We start from the raw sequence: 13,296 nt of genomic DNA, 5'->3' as shown, positions 1-13,296 counted from the left end.
TCGGCTCGTAGTAACTGTTGTTCTGCCTGTAATGTTGAAAGGCAGCGCATTGCTCAAAAGGACGGGACAATGATCGAGACATGTCCCTCTCCTCCGCATCTCCTACGAGACGAAAGGACCGTCTCATCACAAAGATTAACCTGGTACATGCCCCCCTTAGAAACCCCTCCTAGCTCATACTTGTCAAACCTTGCAGTGAGGGCTTCAAGTGCCGCGACAGAAGTAGATTCGGCAGCTCTTCTTTGATTTCCTCTCGAGTTCCCATATTCAGCTTTATGGGTGGCCAGATCATCAATGATCTTCCACCCCTTGGTAGCTCCCAAGTTTTCAGCAAAACGGCCATTGGCAGCAGCATCTAAAACGACCCTGTGATCATCATATAAACCATTATAAAAATGGTTGCACAAGCTCCATTTTTCGATCCCATGGTGCGGTATGGTGCGCACTAGCTTCTTGAATCGAACCCATGCCTCGTGGAAGGTCTCGTCAGGCCCTTGTTTAAAGCTCGTTATCTGAGCTCTAATGGCAATAGTCTTTGAGGCGAAGAAATACTTCTTGTAAAATGCCAAAGCTAGCGAATTCCAGTCAGTTATCCCCTCAGCTTCTCGGTCCAAATCCCTATACCACTCCCTTGCAGCATCGCGGAGTGAGAAAATGAACATGGTTTCTTTCACTTGGTCAGGAGTCACGCCAGTTGGTGGAGACATGGAACTGCAATAATCAATGAATATTTCCATGTGCTTGGCTGCATCTTCATTTGCAGCTCCCCCAAATAGATTCCTCTCGACCAAATTTATAAGGGACGGCTTTGGCTCAAATTTTCTTGCCTCCCCTGGTAACACAAATCCCTTGTAGAGATTCGCTGCTGTTGGTTCAGAATGACTGGCAATGGATGCTTCTTCGGCCATCTCGGGAAAGTCTGGAAAAATAACGGTTTCAACTGATGAAGTAGAAACTGGAGAAGACGGTGGGTTGTCCTCGAACAGTTCGTTCTCGTAGTAATTGGAACGAGAACTGGACTCTTCCTCTAACTGTTGATCTTGAAACAATCTCCTCTTTACGTGCAAAGATCTTTCAATCTCGGGATCAAACGGTAGTAGTGGACCACCTTGCGACCTGCGCATAAGAAGAAACTACAACAGAAAATGAGAATAGTCCAAGGAACGGGTGTCCCTTAGACCGAAAAAGGATTAAAACGAAACAACTAATAAAATTGAACAATTGCCTCCCCGGCAACGGCGCCAAAATTTGACACGGCTATCGCAACCCTATCAAAGATAAAACCTAACGGTCTCAACTAAAATGTAGCAGAGGCAGTCGAGTATCGAATCCACAGGGAGGAAATGTAATTATAGCTGTCTATTCTAATCCTATGGTAACAATTGGGGGGTTTGATTAAATTTGATTCTAAACTACGAGCAATAAAAGCGGTAAATTACGATTTAACTATTAAGAAGAGAGGTACATGTCGGGATTTCGGTTCACTACGGTAGTCCAACAAATCGCGAAAAATGACTCGATTTAATCGATGATGTGAGACGGATGTTAGAAGGTCCTTTCGGTCCACTTCCTATCCTAAAATACCACTAACTTAACTTTCGTCCTCATTAGGGTAGTCTACTGTTTATAGCAGGCCTATTTAGTCCAATCTTTCGATCCAGGATTAATTGTAGCCAGTTTAATGGGTGACATAGAAGCGTGCACTCAACTAGGTCGGGAATTACAGTTAAATTGCTATAGTGACAGGGTCTCTTAACCAATTCGTCCAATTCATTCACTACGTCGTCATTTTTCTATCGCAGATCCCCTAATCCCAACATGAAAGGGGTTTAGCTACTCATGTCGGTAATTAAACTAACAAAGAGATAAATTTCCAAAGAAGACATAATGAATAAATGATAAAACGTAATAATGAAAATTAGGGCAAGGAGAAATGATAACATAAACGAGAAATTAAAGCAACAAGTAATTCTTATTAATAAAGAGAAGGGAGGAATTACAATCCAGGTAAATTCCGGCGTAAAGAACACGAAATCCAATGAAGCAATCCCGAAAAATAAGAGTAGCAGCAGAAAGTAAAAGCAACGTAGCAAAGGTAGCAGAAGTTTTCTAGTGTCGAAGATTCATTAACCTAATTAACTTAGGTTTAAATAGAAAAAAGAACTAAAGTTTGCGGAAATAAACAACACACGGACTAATTAAAAGCCCATGCCCGTGAAAACCTCTCGATCGAGTGGATTAAACCACTCGATCGACCAACATCTCAGCAGAAGTCCTTCGATCGACCAGACTTCTTACTCGATCGAGGACTTGGTCATGTGCGACTTACTCGATCGACTAAGGGATAGCTCGATCGAGCATCGAAGGTCTAGAAACCACTCGATCGACCAACAAACAACTCGATCGAGTACTTTTATCTTCAATTCAACTCACGTCTTCACCCAAGTGCCTCGTAGTGCGTGCCACGACGCGCTTCCAAATGCAAGAACTCACTGGGACAATCCCGTCTCCTCTAAATGCATGCAAAAAGGACGAAAAGGAGTATGGTTCCACTACTTTCGCGATCATTCCTACAAAAAGGACAAAATACACCAAAGTAGCCAATTCGGGGCAAAATACTATAAAAATATTATAGAAAAGCATAGAAATACGTGCTGAAATAGGCCAAAAAGACTATATATTAGGCACGTATCAATCTCGTCTCCTCTAAATGAGTGCTCTTTTGCAAAACAAGTCCCCTCCTAAGTTAAAATATCCCGGTAGCTTTTCTATTCCATGCACAATTGGCACCTACCAAATTGATAAAGCTTTATGTGATTTAGGTGCTAGTGTGAGTATAATACCTTACTTTATTTGTGCTAAGCTTAATATGGGAGTCTTAAAATGTACTAGTGTCACATTGCAAATGGTGGACCGTTCTATAAAATGCCCCGTGGGAGTTTTGGAGGATGTCTCGTTAAGGTTGGTAAGTTTTTCATTCCGGTTGATTTTATTGTTCTTGACTTGGCCGAAGATGCCCAAATCCCAATCACTTTGGGAAGACCCTTGCTACATACCGCGGGTGCGTTAATTGATGTCAAGAATGGTAAAATCACATTGGAAGTGGGTGACGATAAGGTCACATATAATTTGAATAGTGCCATGAAGAGTCCCATGATAGAAGAGTCTTGGTATTCTATTGACATTTTGGATGTTGTTGACATTGTTATAGAAGACTTTACACCTCGATCTTTATCTAAAGATCCCTTGGAGGCACTCTTGCTATTTGAATCATTTGCAGATGATGATGAGATTGGAAATGAGGAGATTGATGCTTTGGAGCAAGAATTGGATGGAGAAGAGCTATCATTGGAGGAAAGCTCACACTTTATAGGCTTGGTTGCTACAACTCAAGACCTCGAGGTACAAAAACCTGAACTTAAGCCTTTCCCTTCCAATTTGAGGTATGCTTTTCTAGATGATGAGAAGATGTGTCCGGTAATTTTTAGTGCTAAATTGAATGAGAGTCAATTGTCTAAATTGCTTCATGTCTTATGGTCTCACAAGAAAGCCATTGGATATAAACTTGATGATTTAAAGGGCATAAGCCCCGAATTTTGCATGCATAGAATTAATCTTGAGGAAGATCATAAACCATGTGTCCAAGGTCAAAGACGACTAAATTCTAACATGCAAGAAGTGGTAAAAAAGGAAGTGCATAAATTGTTGGACGCAGGAATTATTTATGCAATTTCCGATTCTAAATGGGTGAGTCCGGTCCAAGTGGTTCTTAAGAAAGGGGGAACCACCGTAGTAAAAAATGATAAAAATGAGCTAATTCCAACTAGAATTGTGACGGGTTGGAGAATGTGCATTGACTATAGGAGGCTAAATTTAGCCACCAAGAAAGACCACTACCCATTACCTTTTATTGACCAAATGTTGGAGCGGTTGGCATGTCACAAGTATTTTTGCTATCTAGATGGTTATTCCGGGTTCTTTCAAATACCCATTTACCCGGATGACCAAGAGAAGACCACATTTACATGTCCCTATGGTACCTTTGCTTACCGTAGAATGCCGTTCGGTCATTGTAATGCCCCCGCCACTTTCCAACGTTGCATGATAAGCATATTTTTCGACTTTATCGAGTCTATCATGGAGGTGTTTATGGATGATTTTAGTGTCTATGGTTCTTCTTTTGATGCCTAGTTTGGCTAACTTGTCTAAAGTGTTGAAGCGTTGTGAAGAAGTTGACTTAGTGTTGAATTGGGAAAAGTGCCACTTCATGGTGAATGAAGGAGTGGTGCTTGGTTATATTGTCTCGGAAAGAGGAATTGAAGTGGACCGTGCTAAGGTCCAAGTTATTGAGCAACTACCCCCACCAGTAAATGTGAAGAGTGTAAGGAGTTTCTTAGGCCTTGCGGGATTCTACCGCCGTTTCATTAAAGATTTTTCTAAGATTGCAAAACCCCTTATGGAGCCTCTTTTAAAGGATGATCTCTATGTGTTTACTAACGATTGTCTTGAGTCTTTTAATAGGATCAAGAAGGCTTTGATTTCCGCACATATTATCCAATCACCGGATTAAAACTTGCCATTCGAGCTCATGTGTGATGCAAGTGACTATGCGGTAGGTATCGTGCTAGGAGAAAGAAAGGACAAGGTTCTCCATGCTATTTACTATGCTAGCAAAACCTTGGATGCGGCTCAAATTAACTATGCAACCACGGAGAAAGAGCTACTTGCCATTGTCTATGCCTTAAACAAATTCCTCTCTTACTTGATTGGTTTAAAAGTCATTGTTCATACCGATCATGCCGCATTAAAGCACCTCCTAGCTAAACAAGAAGCTAAGCCAAGGTTGATACGATGGATCTTGCTCTTGCAAGAATTTGATCTTGAGATTAAAGACAAGAAGGGGGCCGAAAATGTTGTTGCCGATCACCTATCCCGTTTGAAGTTCAATGATGGAGGTATTGAGTTACCTATCTATGATTCCTTCGCCGATGATGTTTTGATGATGTTGGAAGCCAATACTCCTTGTTATGCCGACATAGCCAACTATCTAGTTGGAAGAGAATTGCCACCTAACCTTTCATATCAACAAAGCAAGAAGTTCTTACATGATGCCAAGTTCTTCTTATGGGACGATCCAAATTTATTCAAACATTGCTCCGACGGGCTATTCTGGAGATGTATCCCACATTGGGATGTGAAAGGGGTGCTAGAAGGATGCCATTCTTCTCCTTATGGTGGTCATCATGGACGATCTAAGACCGTTGCAAAGGTGTTGCAATCCGGCTTCTATTGGCCAAGTATGTTCCAAGATGCTAAAATTTTTGTGATGGCTTGCGATGCTTGACAAAGGACGGGTTCCATATCAAGGAGGCACGAGATGCCTTTAAATGGTATCTTGGAAGTGGAGGTGTTCTATGTTTGGGGTATAGATTATCAAGGACCGTTTCCTTCCTCAAAAGGGAATCGGTATATTTTGATCGCCGTTGATTATGTCTCTAAATGAGTAGAGGCAATTGCTACTCCAACAAATGATGCCCGTGCCATGATCAACTTATTCAAAAAGATCATATTTCCGAGGTTTGGTGTGCCAAGAGCGGTCATTAGTGATCGTGGTACTCATTTTGGTGAGAAACAAGTTGATGCCTTATTGGAAAAGTATAGAGTCTATCATCGAAGATGCTTGGCTTACCATCCACAAACTAGTGGCCAAGTGGATGTTTCTAACCGTGAGATCAAGTCCATACTTGAGATATTTGTTACCAAGTCACAGAAGGATTGGAGTATGAAGCTCGATGATACCTTGTGGGCCTACCGTACCGCATATAAGACACCTATTGGTACCTCACCATATAGGTTGGTCTATGGAAAGGCGTGCCATATTCCCTTTGAGATGGAACAAAAAGCTTATTGGGCGGTTAAGGAGCTTAACATGGATCCGAAATTAAGTGGAGAAAAGCGGTTGTTGCAACTCAATGAACTCGATGAATTCCGCTTACAAGCTTATGAGAGCTCCCATCTCTACAAAGAGAAAACAAAGAGATGGCATGACAAGAAGATCTTGAACAAGGAATTTCAAATTGGTGATAAGGTGTTGCTATTCAATTCCCGTTGCAAGCTATTTTCGGGAAAGTTACGACCACGGTGGTCCGGTCCATATACCGTCACAAATGTCAACAAGTTCGGTTCCGTTGAAGTGATGACCACCAAGGGCAAAAAATTCAAAGCAAATGGCCATCGTTTGATGCTCTACCATGAGAATGCGATCGTTCGTATGATAGAGGAAATAACCGTTCAACCTCTACCAAAGAAAGCTTAAACCGACTCAAGCTTTTACATCGTGCGGGACGTCAAGCCAGCGCTTCTTGGGAGGCAACCCAAGCTTTTTAATTGCTTTTATTTTTTTGTTTTTAATTTTCCGCAATTTATCGTTTTTCCTAGATTAGTAATAAAATACTTGACTTGACGATGTTTCTTTTTGTGATTTATAGGTGAAAATGAAGAAAGGAGATTTAAAGGAGAATATGGCACGCTCCCCATGCATGAACCCCATTCGGGGACGTAGTTTTCGAAAAACGGGACGGATAAAACAATTACGGAGGAAGAAAGTCAAAATCACAAAGGAATGGTCAACCCCGATCGGGGACGTGGTTTTCTACTCGGGTGGCATTATGTGGAGCACGGGTAAGTTACAAAAAAGAACACAACATTCTATCATTCCTCTATAACCCGACGGTACTCCTACTCTCCTCTTTCTCCATTATTTTCTTCATTTCTTCATCTAAAATCACTAGAAAACATCACTTTCTTCATCCTTTTGCAAGATTCAATCAACCATTAACATCAACAAGTAAGTTTACTTCCCTTTTCTCTTTAATTTCATCTATTTCAATCAATAATCAAGTTTTGCAAACCCTAACTCAAATTGGGGGAATTTGATTTTGTGCTTATTTGTACTAGAAATTGATTGTAGAATGCTCTATTCATGTTTATAGTATGAATTAGTTCACTAATTCATTATATTATGTCTATTTGGATGAATTTTGGTTTCCCTTAAGATGAATTTTTGTCTTAAATTTCAGAAAAATGGCACCAAGAAGACCCCCTACCCATGGTGCTTCTAAAAAGAGAAGAGGTGAGGCGGAATCCTCCCGGGCTGCGGAGGATGTGCAAATGGAAGAGGTCCTGGAATGGCAAGACCCGGATTTTCTGGGAGTGATTTTCAATTCACAAGCACAATATAACAATTGGGTCATCCTAAGGAACAAAGGTATGATACCAACTAAGTTTATTAACCAAGCTTCTTTAAACAATATTGGAATTGAGAAGAATGTTAAGACATTGTTTAAAAATCTTGGTATGAAGCATTGTTATACAATGGATTATAAGACCTTTCCCGAACTCACCCTTGAGTTCTTAAGCTCTTTTGAGTTTCATAGGTCTAAGAAACCCGGTTTTGTACTTTTTGTGACCTTCCGATTATTTAATGAGGATTATAAGTTTGACCTAGCGGACTTCGCTAATATTTTCCAATTGCCCCATAAGGACTTACCTACCAAATCACCCGAGTCTTATAACCCCGTTTTGACATGGAATGTCATTTCTCATTTCCCCTTTCAAAGTTGGGACCATTGCCCTCACCAATATATACACTATCCCGACATTCGGATTTGGCAAACGTTTATGGGATGGACCTTTTTTGGGAGAAATGAGCCTCACTCGGTGAGGAAGGTTGAGGTGGAGATTTTGGGTGCTTTCTTGAATTTTAATGGTGATGAGAATTGGGGGATCAATATCCATTACCACTTTGCGGTCCACTTGACCAAACAATGTAACCCAAAGAATAGTTGTATTGTCTTAGGAGGTTTGGTTACTAAGATTGATCACCACTTGTGTAGATTCAACCAAGAAAACACCACCTTGAGACCATTGCTTATGTCTAGGGAAAAAGGGGTTGGGCTAGATTATGAGTATTTTCTTTCTTGAAATTGGTTTAGGGATGCTTACCCTAACATGGTTTGGAAAATAGGTACGCAAGACTCCATTCGTCTACCCGAAGAAAAGAAAGAAATTAAGGCTTTAGTCCACATTAAGCCTTATCATGGGAGTGCCCCTTTTACTAGACCTACTTGCCATTTGGACCTAAGAGGTGAGACACGTACCACCGTTGAGCGGCGTGAGGGAGGTCAACCTTCTCAAGCAGGCCATTCCACCTCTAGTATTCATTCACCCTCTAGTCTAGCAATGATGGATATGATGCGAGGCTTGAACTTAAATGTTCATACAATTCGTGATGACCAAAGACTTGCATTGCATCCCATATATGATCATTTTACTATGCAAGGAGTAATCCAACCCGCGGGGCCACACCCTTCATTTTATACTTGTCCCCCGGGTGGATTTCCTCCTCCCACTCCCCCTACTCCCCCTCCTAACAATGATGCAGGTACTTTTATTACATATGCTCCCGGTCCGGATTTTTGTGGTTCGGATTATGGAGTTGAGGCATTACATGGAGGATATGGTGGATATGGTGGCTATGGAGGGTATGGTGGTTATAGTAGCTATGGTGATGGTCTTGGTAGTGGCCAAAACATTGGTGAGTATATCACTCCTCTTCAAGAGGATGATTCTAGTGGAAGTGGTCAACAAGGTGAAGCAAGTGGAAGTGGTAAGAAGAAGAAAGGAAGGAAGGGGTTCAACTTTTGGCGCTTTTCTTAAATGAATGATGAAGAAATCCCCCGAATACATGCTAGCTTGGGGGGAGGCTAGCAAGTCTAGTAAGTTTTATTTGCTTTGTATTTTAGTTTAGGTCTTGCAACCCATTAAACATGACCTCTAGTCCTTCGTGTTTTGTTCTTTGAGCCATTTTTATGGTTTAGTTGGGTAATTTAATTGATGGCACATTGAGGAAAATGTTGTGTTTAGCTTGGGGGGGGGGGGACATTTGCATATAGTGTAGTTTGCATGTAGTGTAGAAAATTTGACCTCTTTGCTTATCCTAATGATAGCTTATAGCTAGTGATTTATTCTTTCATGATGGGATAATACCTACAGGGGGATGTCTTGACATAGTAGGTGGGAGATGGAAAATGAACCGAATAGGCTTGATCTTGATTTTTAGCAAGCTACAAAATGGTAAGGTAGAGCCTCTTTAGACCGATGCATCCATATCCGGTCTCTCTTAGGTGAGTGTAGGTGTTTTCTTATGATGTGTGTTTCATCAAAACGTACAAGTATGGTTCTCATGTCATCTCTTTGTAAGCATGCATTCATTTGTTATAGCATTTTGGAGCCATTCACATGAATATAATTGCCTTCTTGACCCCTTCACAAACGATTCTTCCTAGCTACATTATAACTTGCCTACCTTGTTGAGCTAGTAGCTTGTTTGGTCTTGTTTGGGTGCTCAATTGAGATTTGTTTCAAAGTTTGAATATCATGTGAGCTTGGTCTTAATGCTCAAGATGAAAAAAAAATGAAGAATTGAAAAAAATGAAAAAGAAGGATGAAAGAAAAAAAATGATTAATTGAGGAAGAAGAAGAAAAAGTTGAAAAAGAAAAAAAAAAGCATGAAAATGAAATGAAAAAAAAGAAGTGTGAATTGAAAAGAAAAAGAGAAGAGAAGTTGATGTAAGAAACTCTCATGCATTATTCACGTATTTTGGAGAGTTTACTTATTATTTGAATTGCAAATTGGGTTAGAATTGGGATTGAGCATCCTTATATTTTGGTTGTTGCTAGCTTGACATTAGCTCCACAATCCATAGATCATTTGTTCCCCCTTCTTACCCATTACATATTGCCTTCTTCCTACCCATTTGGCTTCTTTATCATGCTTGCATTTGATTGTTTTGGCTTACTAGTTTTGATTGATTACCATATTAGATTACGGGCACATTATTATAAGTCCAGGATAGTTGAGTGTTTATTCACAAAATTGTCCGTTCACATATAAAAGAGTTTGAGTGCACCGTGAGAGTCCATAAGTCGAAAGATCATGCAAGAGCTTAAAGGTTCATTTCAAGTTTTCCATGCTACGCCATCATGTAAATCTCATCCATGTTTTGCTTTATTCCTTTGCCCATGTTGTTTCGGGTTTTAAATTATTATGCTTAGCTTGTTTTGGGATATTGCAATTGATGGGATATGTTTTTTTGCTTAGGGACAAGCAAGGGTTTAGCTTGGGGGAGTTTGATAAGTGCATAATTTGTATTGTTTTACCCACTTTATTAGCTCCATTTTACATGTCATTTAGCACTTATCATAGTGTTTTGAGCTAATATTTGTTATTCTAGTTGCAATTGCTTGTTTCCACATGTCTTGTAGGAGTTTAAGCTTTTAGGAGCTAAAATCTAACAAAAATGCAAGCTAGAGTGCAATGGCTAAGCAAGACCAAGTATTGGACTAAGTGTATGAAGTTGCATGGGTTTTTGCATGAAGATTTGATGGATTGAAGTAATAATTACAATTGAAGTCAAAAGCAAAGTGAAGCCCAAAAATGAAAGTCCAAATTAGAGTGAAAGTATTGGATGCTAAGGAGCTTTGGATGCTAAGAATGTGAAGTATTACGGGGTGATTAAGGAGCATTAAAGCACGAGGATAGAGATTCCTCAAGTAATTAAGAAAAATAGTCGGATAACCACGCCCCCGATCGGGGCTGGCAACCCCGATCGGGGTTGAGCCTCTATGCCCCTTTTACGTTATGCCCCTATTTTCTTATAAATAGGGGCCTTAATGCGTCATCAGGGTCATCTTATTCTTACGTCTCATACACTCTATAACAGCCTTAAGCAATATTTCTCTCATAAGTTTTCATATTTGTTTTCAATATTGTCAAGCTTGTAGTTATCCAACATTTGGTTCTTAATATATTTCAAGCAGTTGGTTCTACTTTGTTTCTTCCATACAAGTTCATTTCCACTACAGTATTTCTATTTCTAGTTTACGATTTTACATTTCTATTTAGTTTACGCATAGTTTATCATTAGTACTTTATTCATATCACACTAGTATCATTCTTATTTCATGTTCTATCATTTAGTTTTTATAATTTCTACAATCATGTTTAGCATTTCTTACAACAAATTTATAGTTTACATTGCATTATGAGTAGCTAAATTCCTTAGTCTAGGGGCTAGGGAAGCCATGCAAAATCAAATATATAAAATGTTAAATTAGGTTGATATAATATTGTCTAATTGTTTCTATCACATGTTTGCAACGTCACGTATAATATATGTTTAAAAGCCCTTATTCATCGATTAAGTTTGTTCATTCGTTCTAAAAGTCGAGAGGCATGGAATTGAATTAGACTAAGCATGTGTAGTAGGACGACCTAGTCATGGATGAGAGTTTCTCTGGGACCCGGTCTATGGTTAACACTAATACCGTAAGGTGGGTGTCTCTAAGCCTAAACAATTGACAATGTTATTATTACCGAGTTTAACATGATCGTATATTTATCTTTGCATGTGCAACCCGACTCCCTTAGGCTCCCTTTTATCATATAGTTTACATTTTTATAATTGGTAGCCTTCAAACCAACAACAAACAAACAAAAGGAAATCGACCTTGATAAGAATCTTTCCATAGCATTTCACAACGCAATTCCCGTCTCCTTGTGTTTGACTCCTATTACTACATTAATTTGTGTCTAGGGTAATTATCTTTTGTAGATACCTCATTTATGCACCTCCCGCCAACAACCCAGTGATGATTGGGCCGCATGTTTGGTACGCGGAACGATTTATGACAGTCCGTAAATTTATCGTCAAGTCATAGCTCAAATACTTGTTGTTTGGGCTAAAAATCACATAATAGGGAAAGGCCCACTTAACAAATAATGGGCTATAAGAGAAAGGATAAGGAGAAGGGGAGCCCATAGTTGGAGTAAAGCACGGGGGAAGGGGAATGGGCTGGCATATGCGGGACAAGGCCAAAAGCCCATTGGAGGAGACGCTTTGAATTAGGAAAGAGGAGTCAGGGAGATCAGGGAGAATTGAGGGAGACGACCAAACATGGAAAGAGTTGTTATGGAAGTTATATTCCCTTTCCACAATCAAGGAAGGATATGACTAGGGTTCTTACCCTATAAATAGCCAAGGGAGCAATCAAAGAAGGACATTCACATTCATATTCACATACGCACACGTACATTCGTCCAAGATCATACAAGCTCGATACCTCGTGCTAGCAAGATTAGCATTACGATACAGTTGTAATCATCCTTCTATTAAAAGCTAGTGCAATATTTGGCAGGGTACCGTCCCTCCCGCGGTTGTTCCCACACGCGTCACCAAATCTTACGTGTCAATTTATATTTCGTACTTTATTTCCTTTTTAAATATCATCAAACAAACAAACCATCAAACATCCGACGAGTAAGACCGCATTGACCCAAATCAACCAATTCGGTAAAAAATACCTAAACAGTTTGGCGCCCACCGTGGGGCATTGTGGTCGTCAATCGTTGGTAATTTAAGTACGCGATGGATAAGCAAGCATCGGAATCCGTGTCAGGGAGCAGGCAACCGTCTCCACCGCCGACCTCTACTCAAAACCCAACATCGACGGTGGTAACGCAGGCTCCCGGACATACCTCAAGAACCACACCAACAGCAAAAACTTCTTTGTCTCCTAAAGCTCCTGCTGTCACGACCCAAGCTAGATCAGATAAGGGAGCGACAAGCTCAGGCCTCACACCGCCACCTAGCCCCACACAAACCTTGCTCGCTGGCATGGAGAATCTCCAGAAAGCCATGGAAAACATGAGAGAAGACCAGAAGAAAGCTGAAGCTGAAGCAAGGAAGATGGACAGAGAGCTTTGGGCGCAGATAGACATCCTGAAACAGCAGTTTGCCACCTCGATAAGCAGGGCAGGGGAAGGAAGGTCTCCACTAGTAGATATGACACATGGGGCATCAGGCAGCAGGAATTCACTTTGATAGATACCAGCCGAACTGGTAACAAGATTGGATCTAACTACAGTACCGACGGATGGAAGAATAACCCCACAGGGGCTGGGATACCTCACACCAGACACCTGGTCATCAGCCAGCTGTGTGGAGGCACGAACATATGGCATCCCCATTAGCGATCTCACAAAGAATTGATCGACACACACGGAGCGGGACCCGAGTGGAACCGGAAGTGAACGCGGCGAGGGAACAATCGTTACTTCTACTCCCCTAGCTCCTGGGGCACATCAGAACCTTCAAGAATTCGGGTCGGGGCAAGATATTGAATCGACCAACACCGATGGGCGGACCCCGACTCGAGCAAAGATAATGAACTAGC

The sequence above is a fragment of the Silene latifolia genome, chromosome 11 (assembly GCF_048544455.1).
Source record: "Silene latifolia isolate original U9 population chromosome 11, ASM4854445v1, whole genome shotgun sequence".
NCBI lineage: Eukaryota > Viridiplantae > Streptophyta > Magnoliopsida > Caryophyllales > Caryophyllaceae > Silene > Silene latifolia.
The sequence above is the reverse complement of the archived record's forward strand: the minus strand, read 5'-3'. Positions refer to the sequence as shown.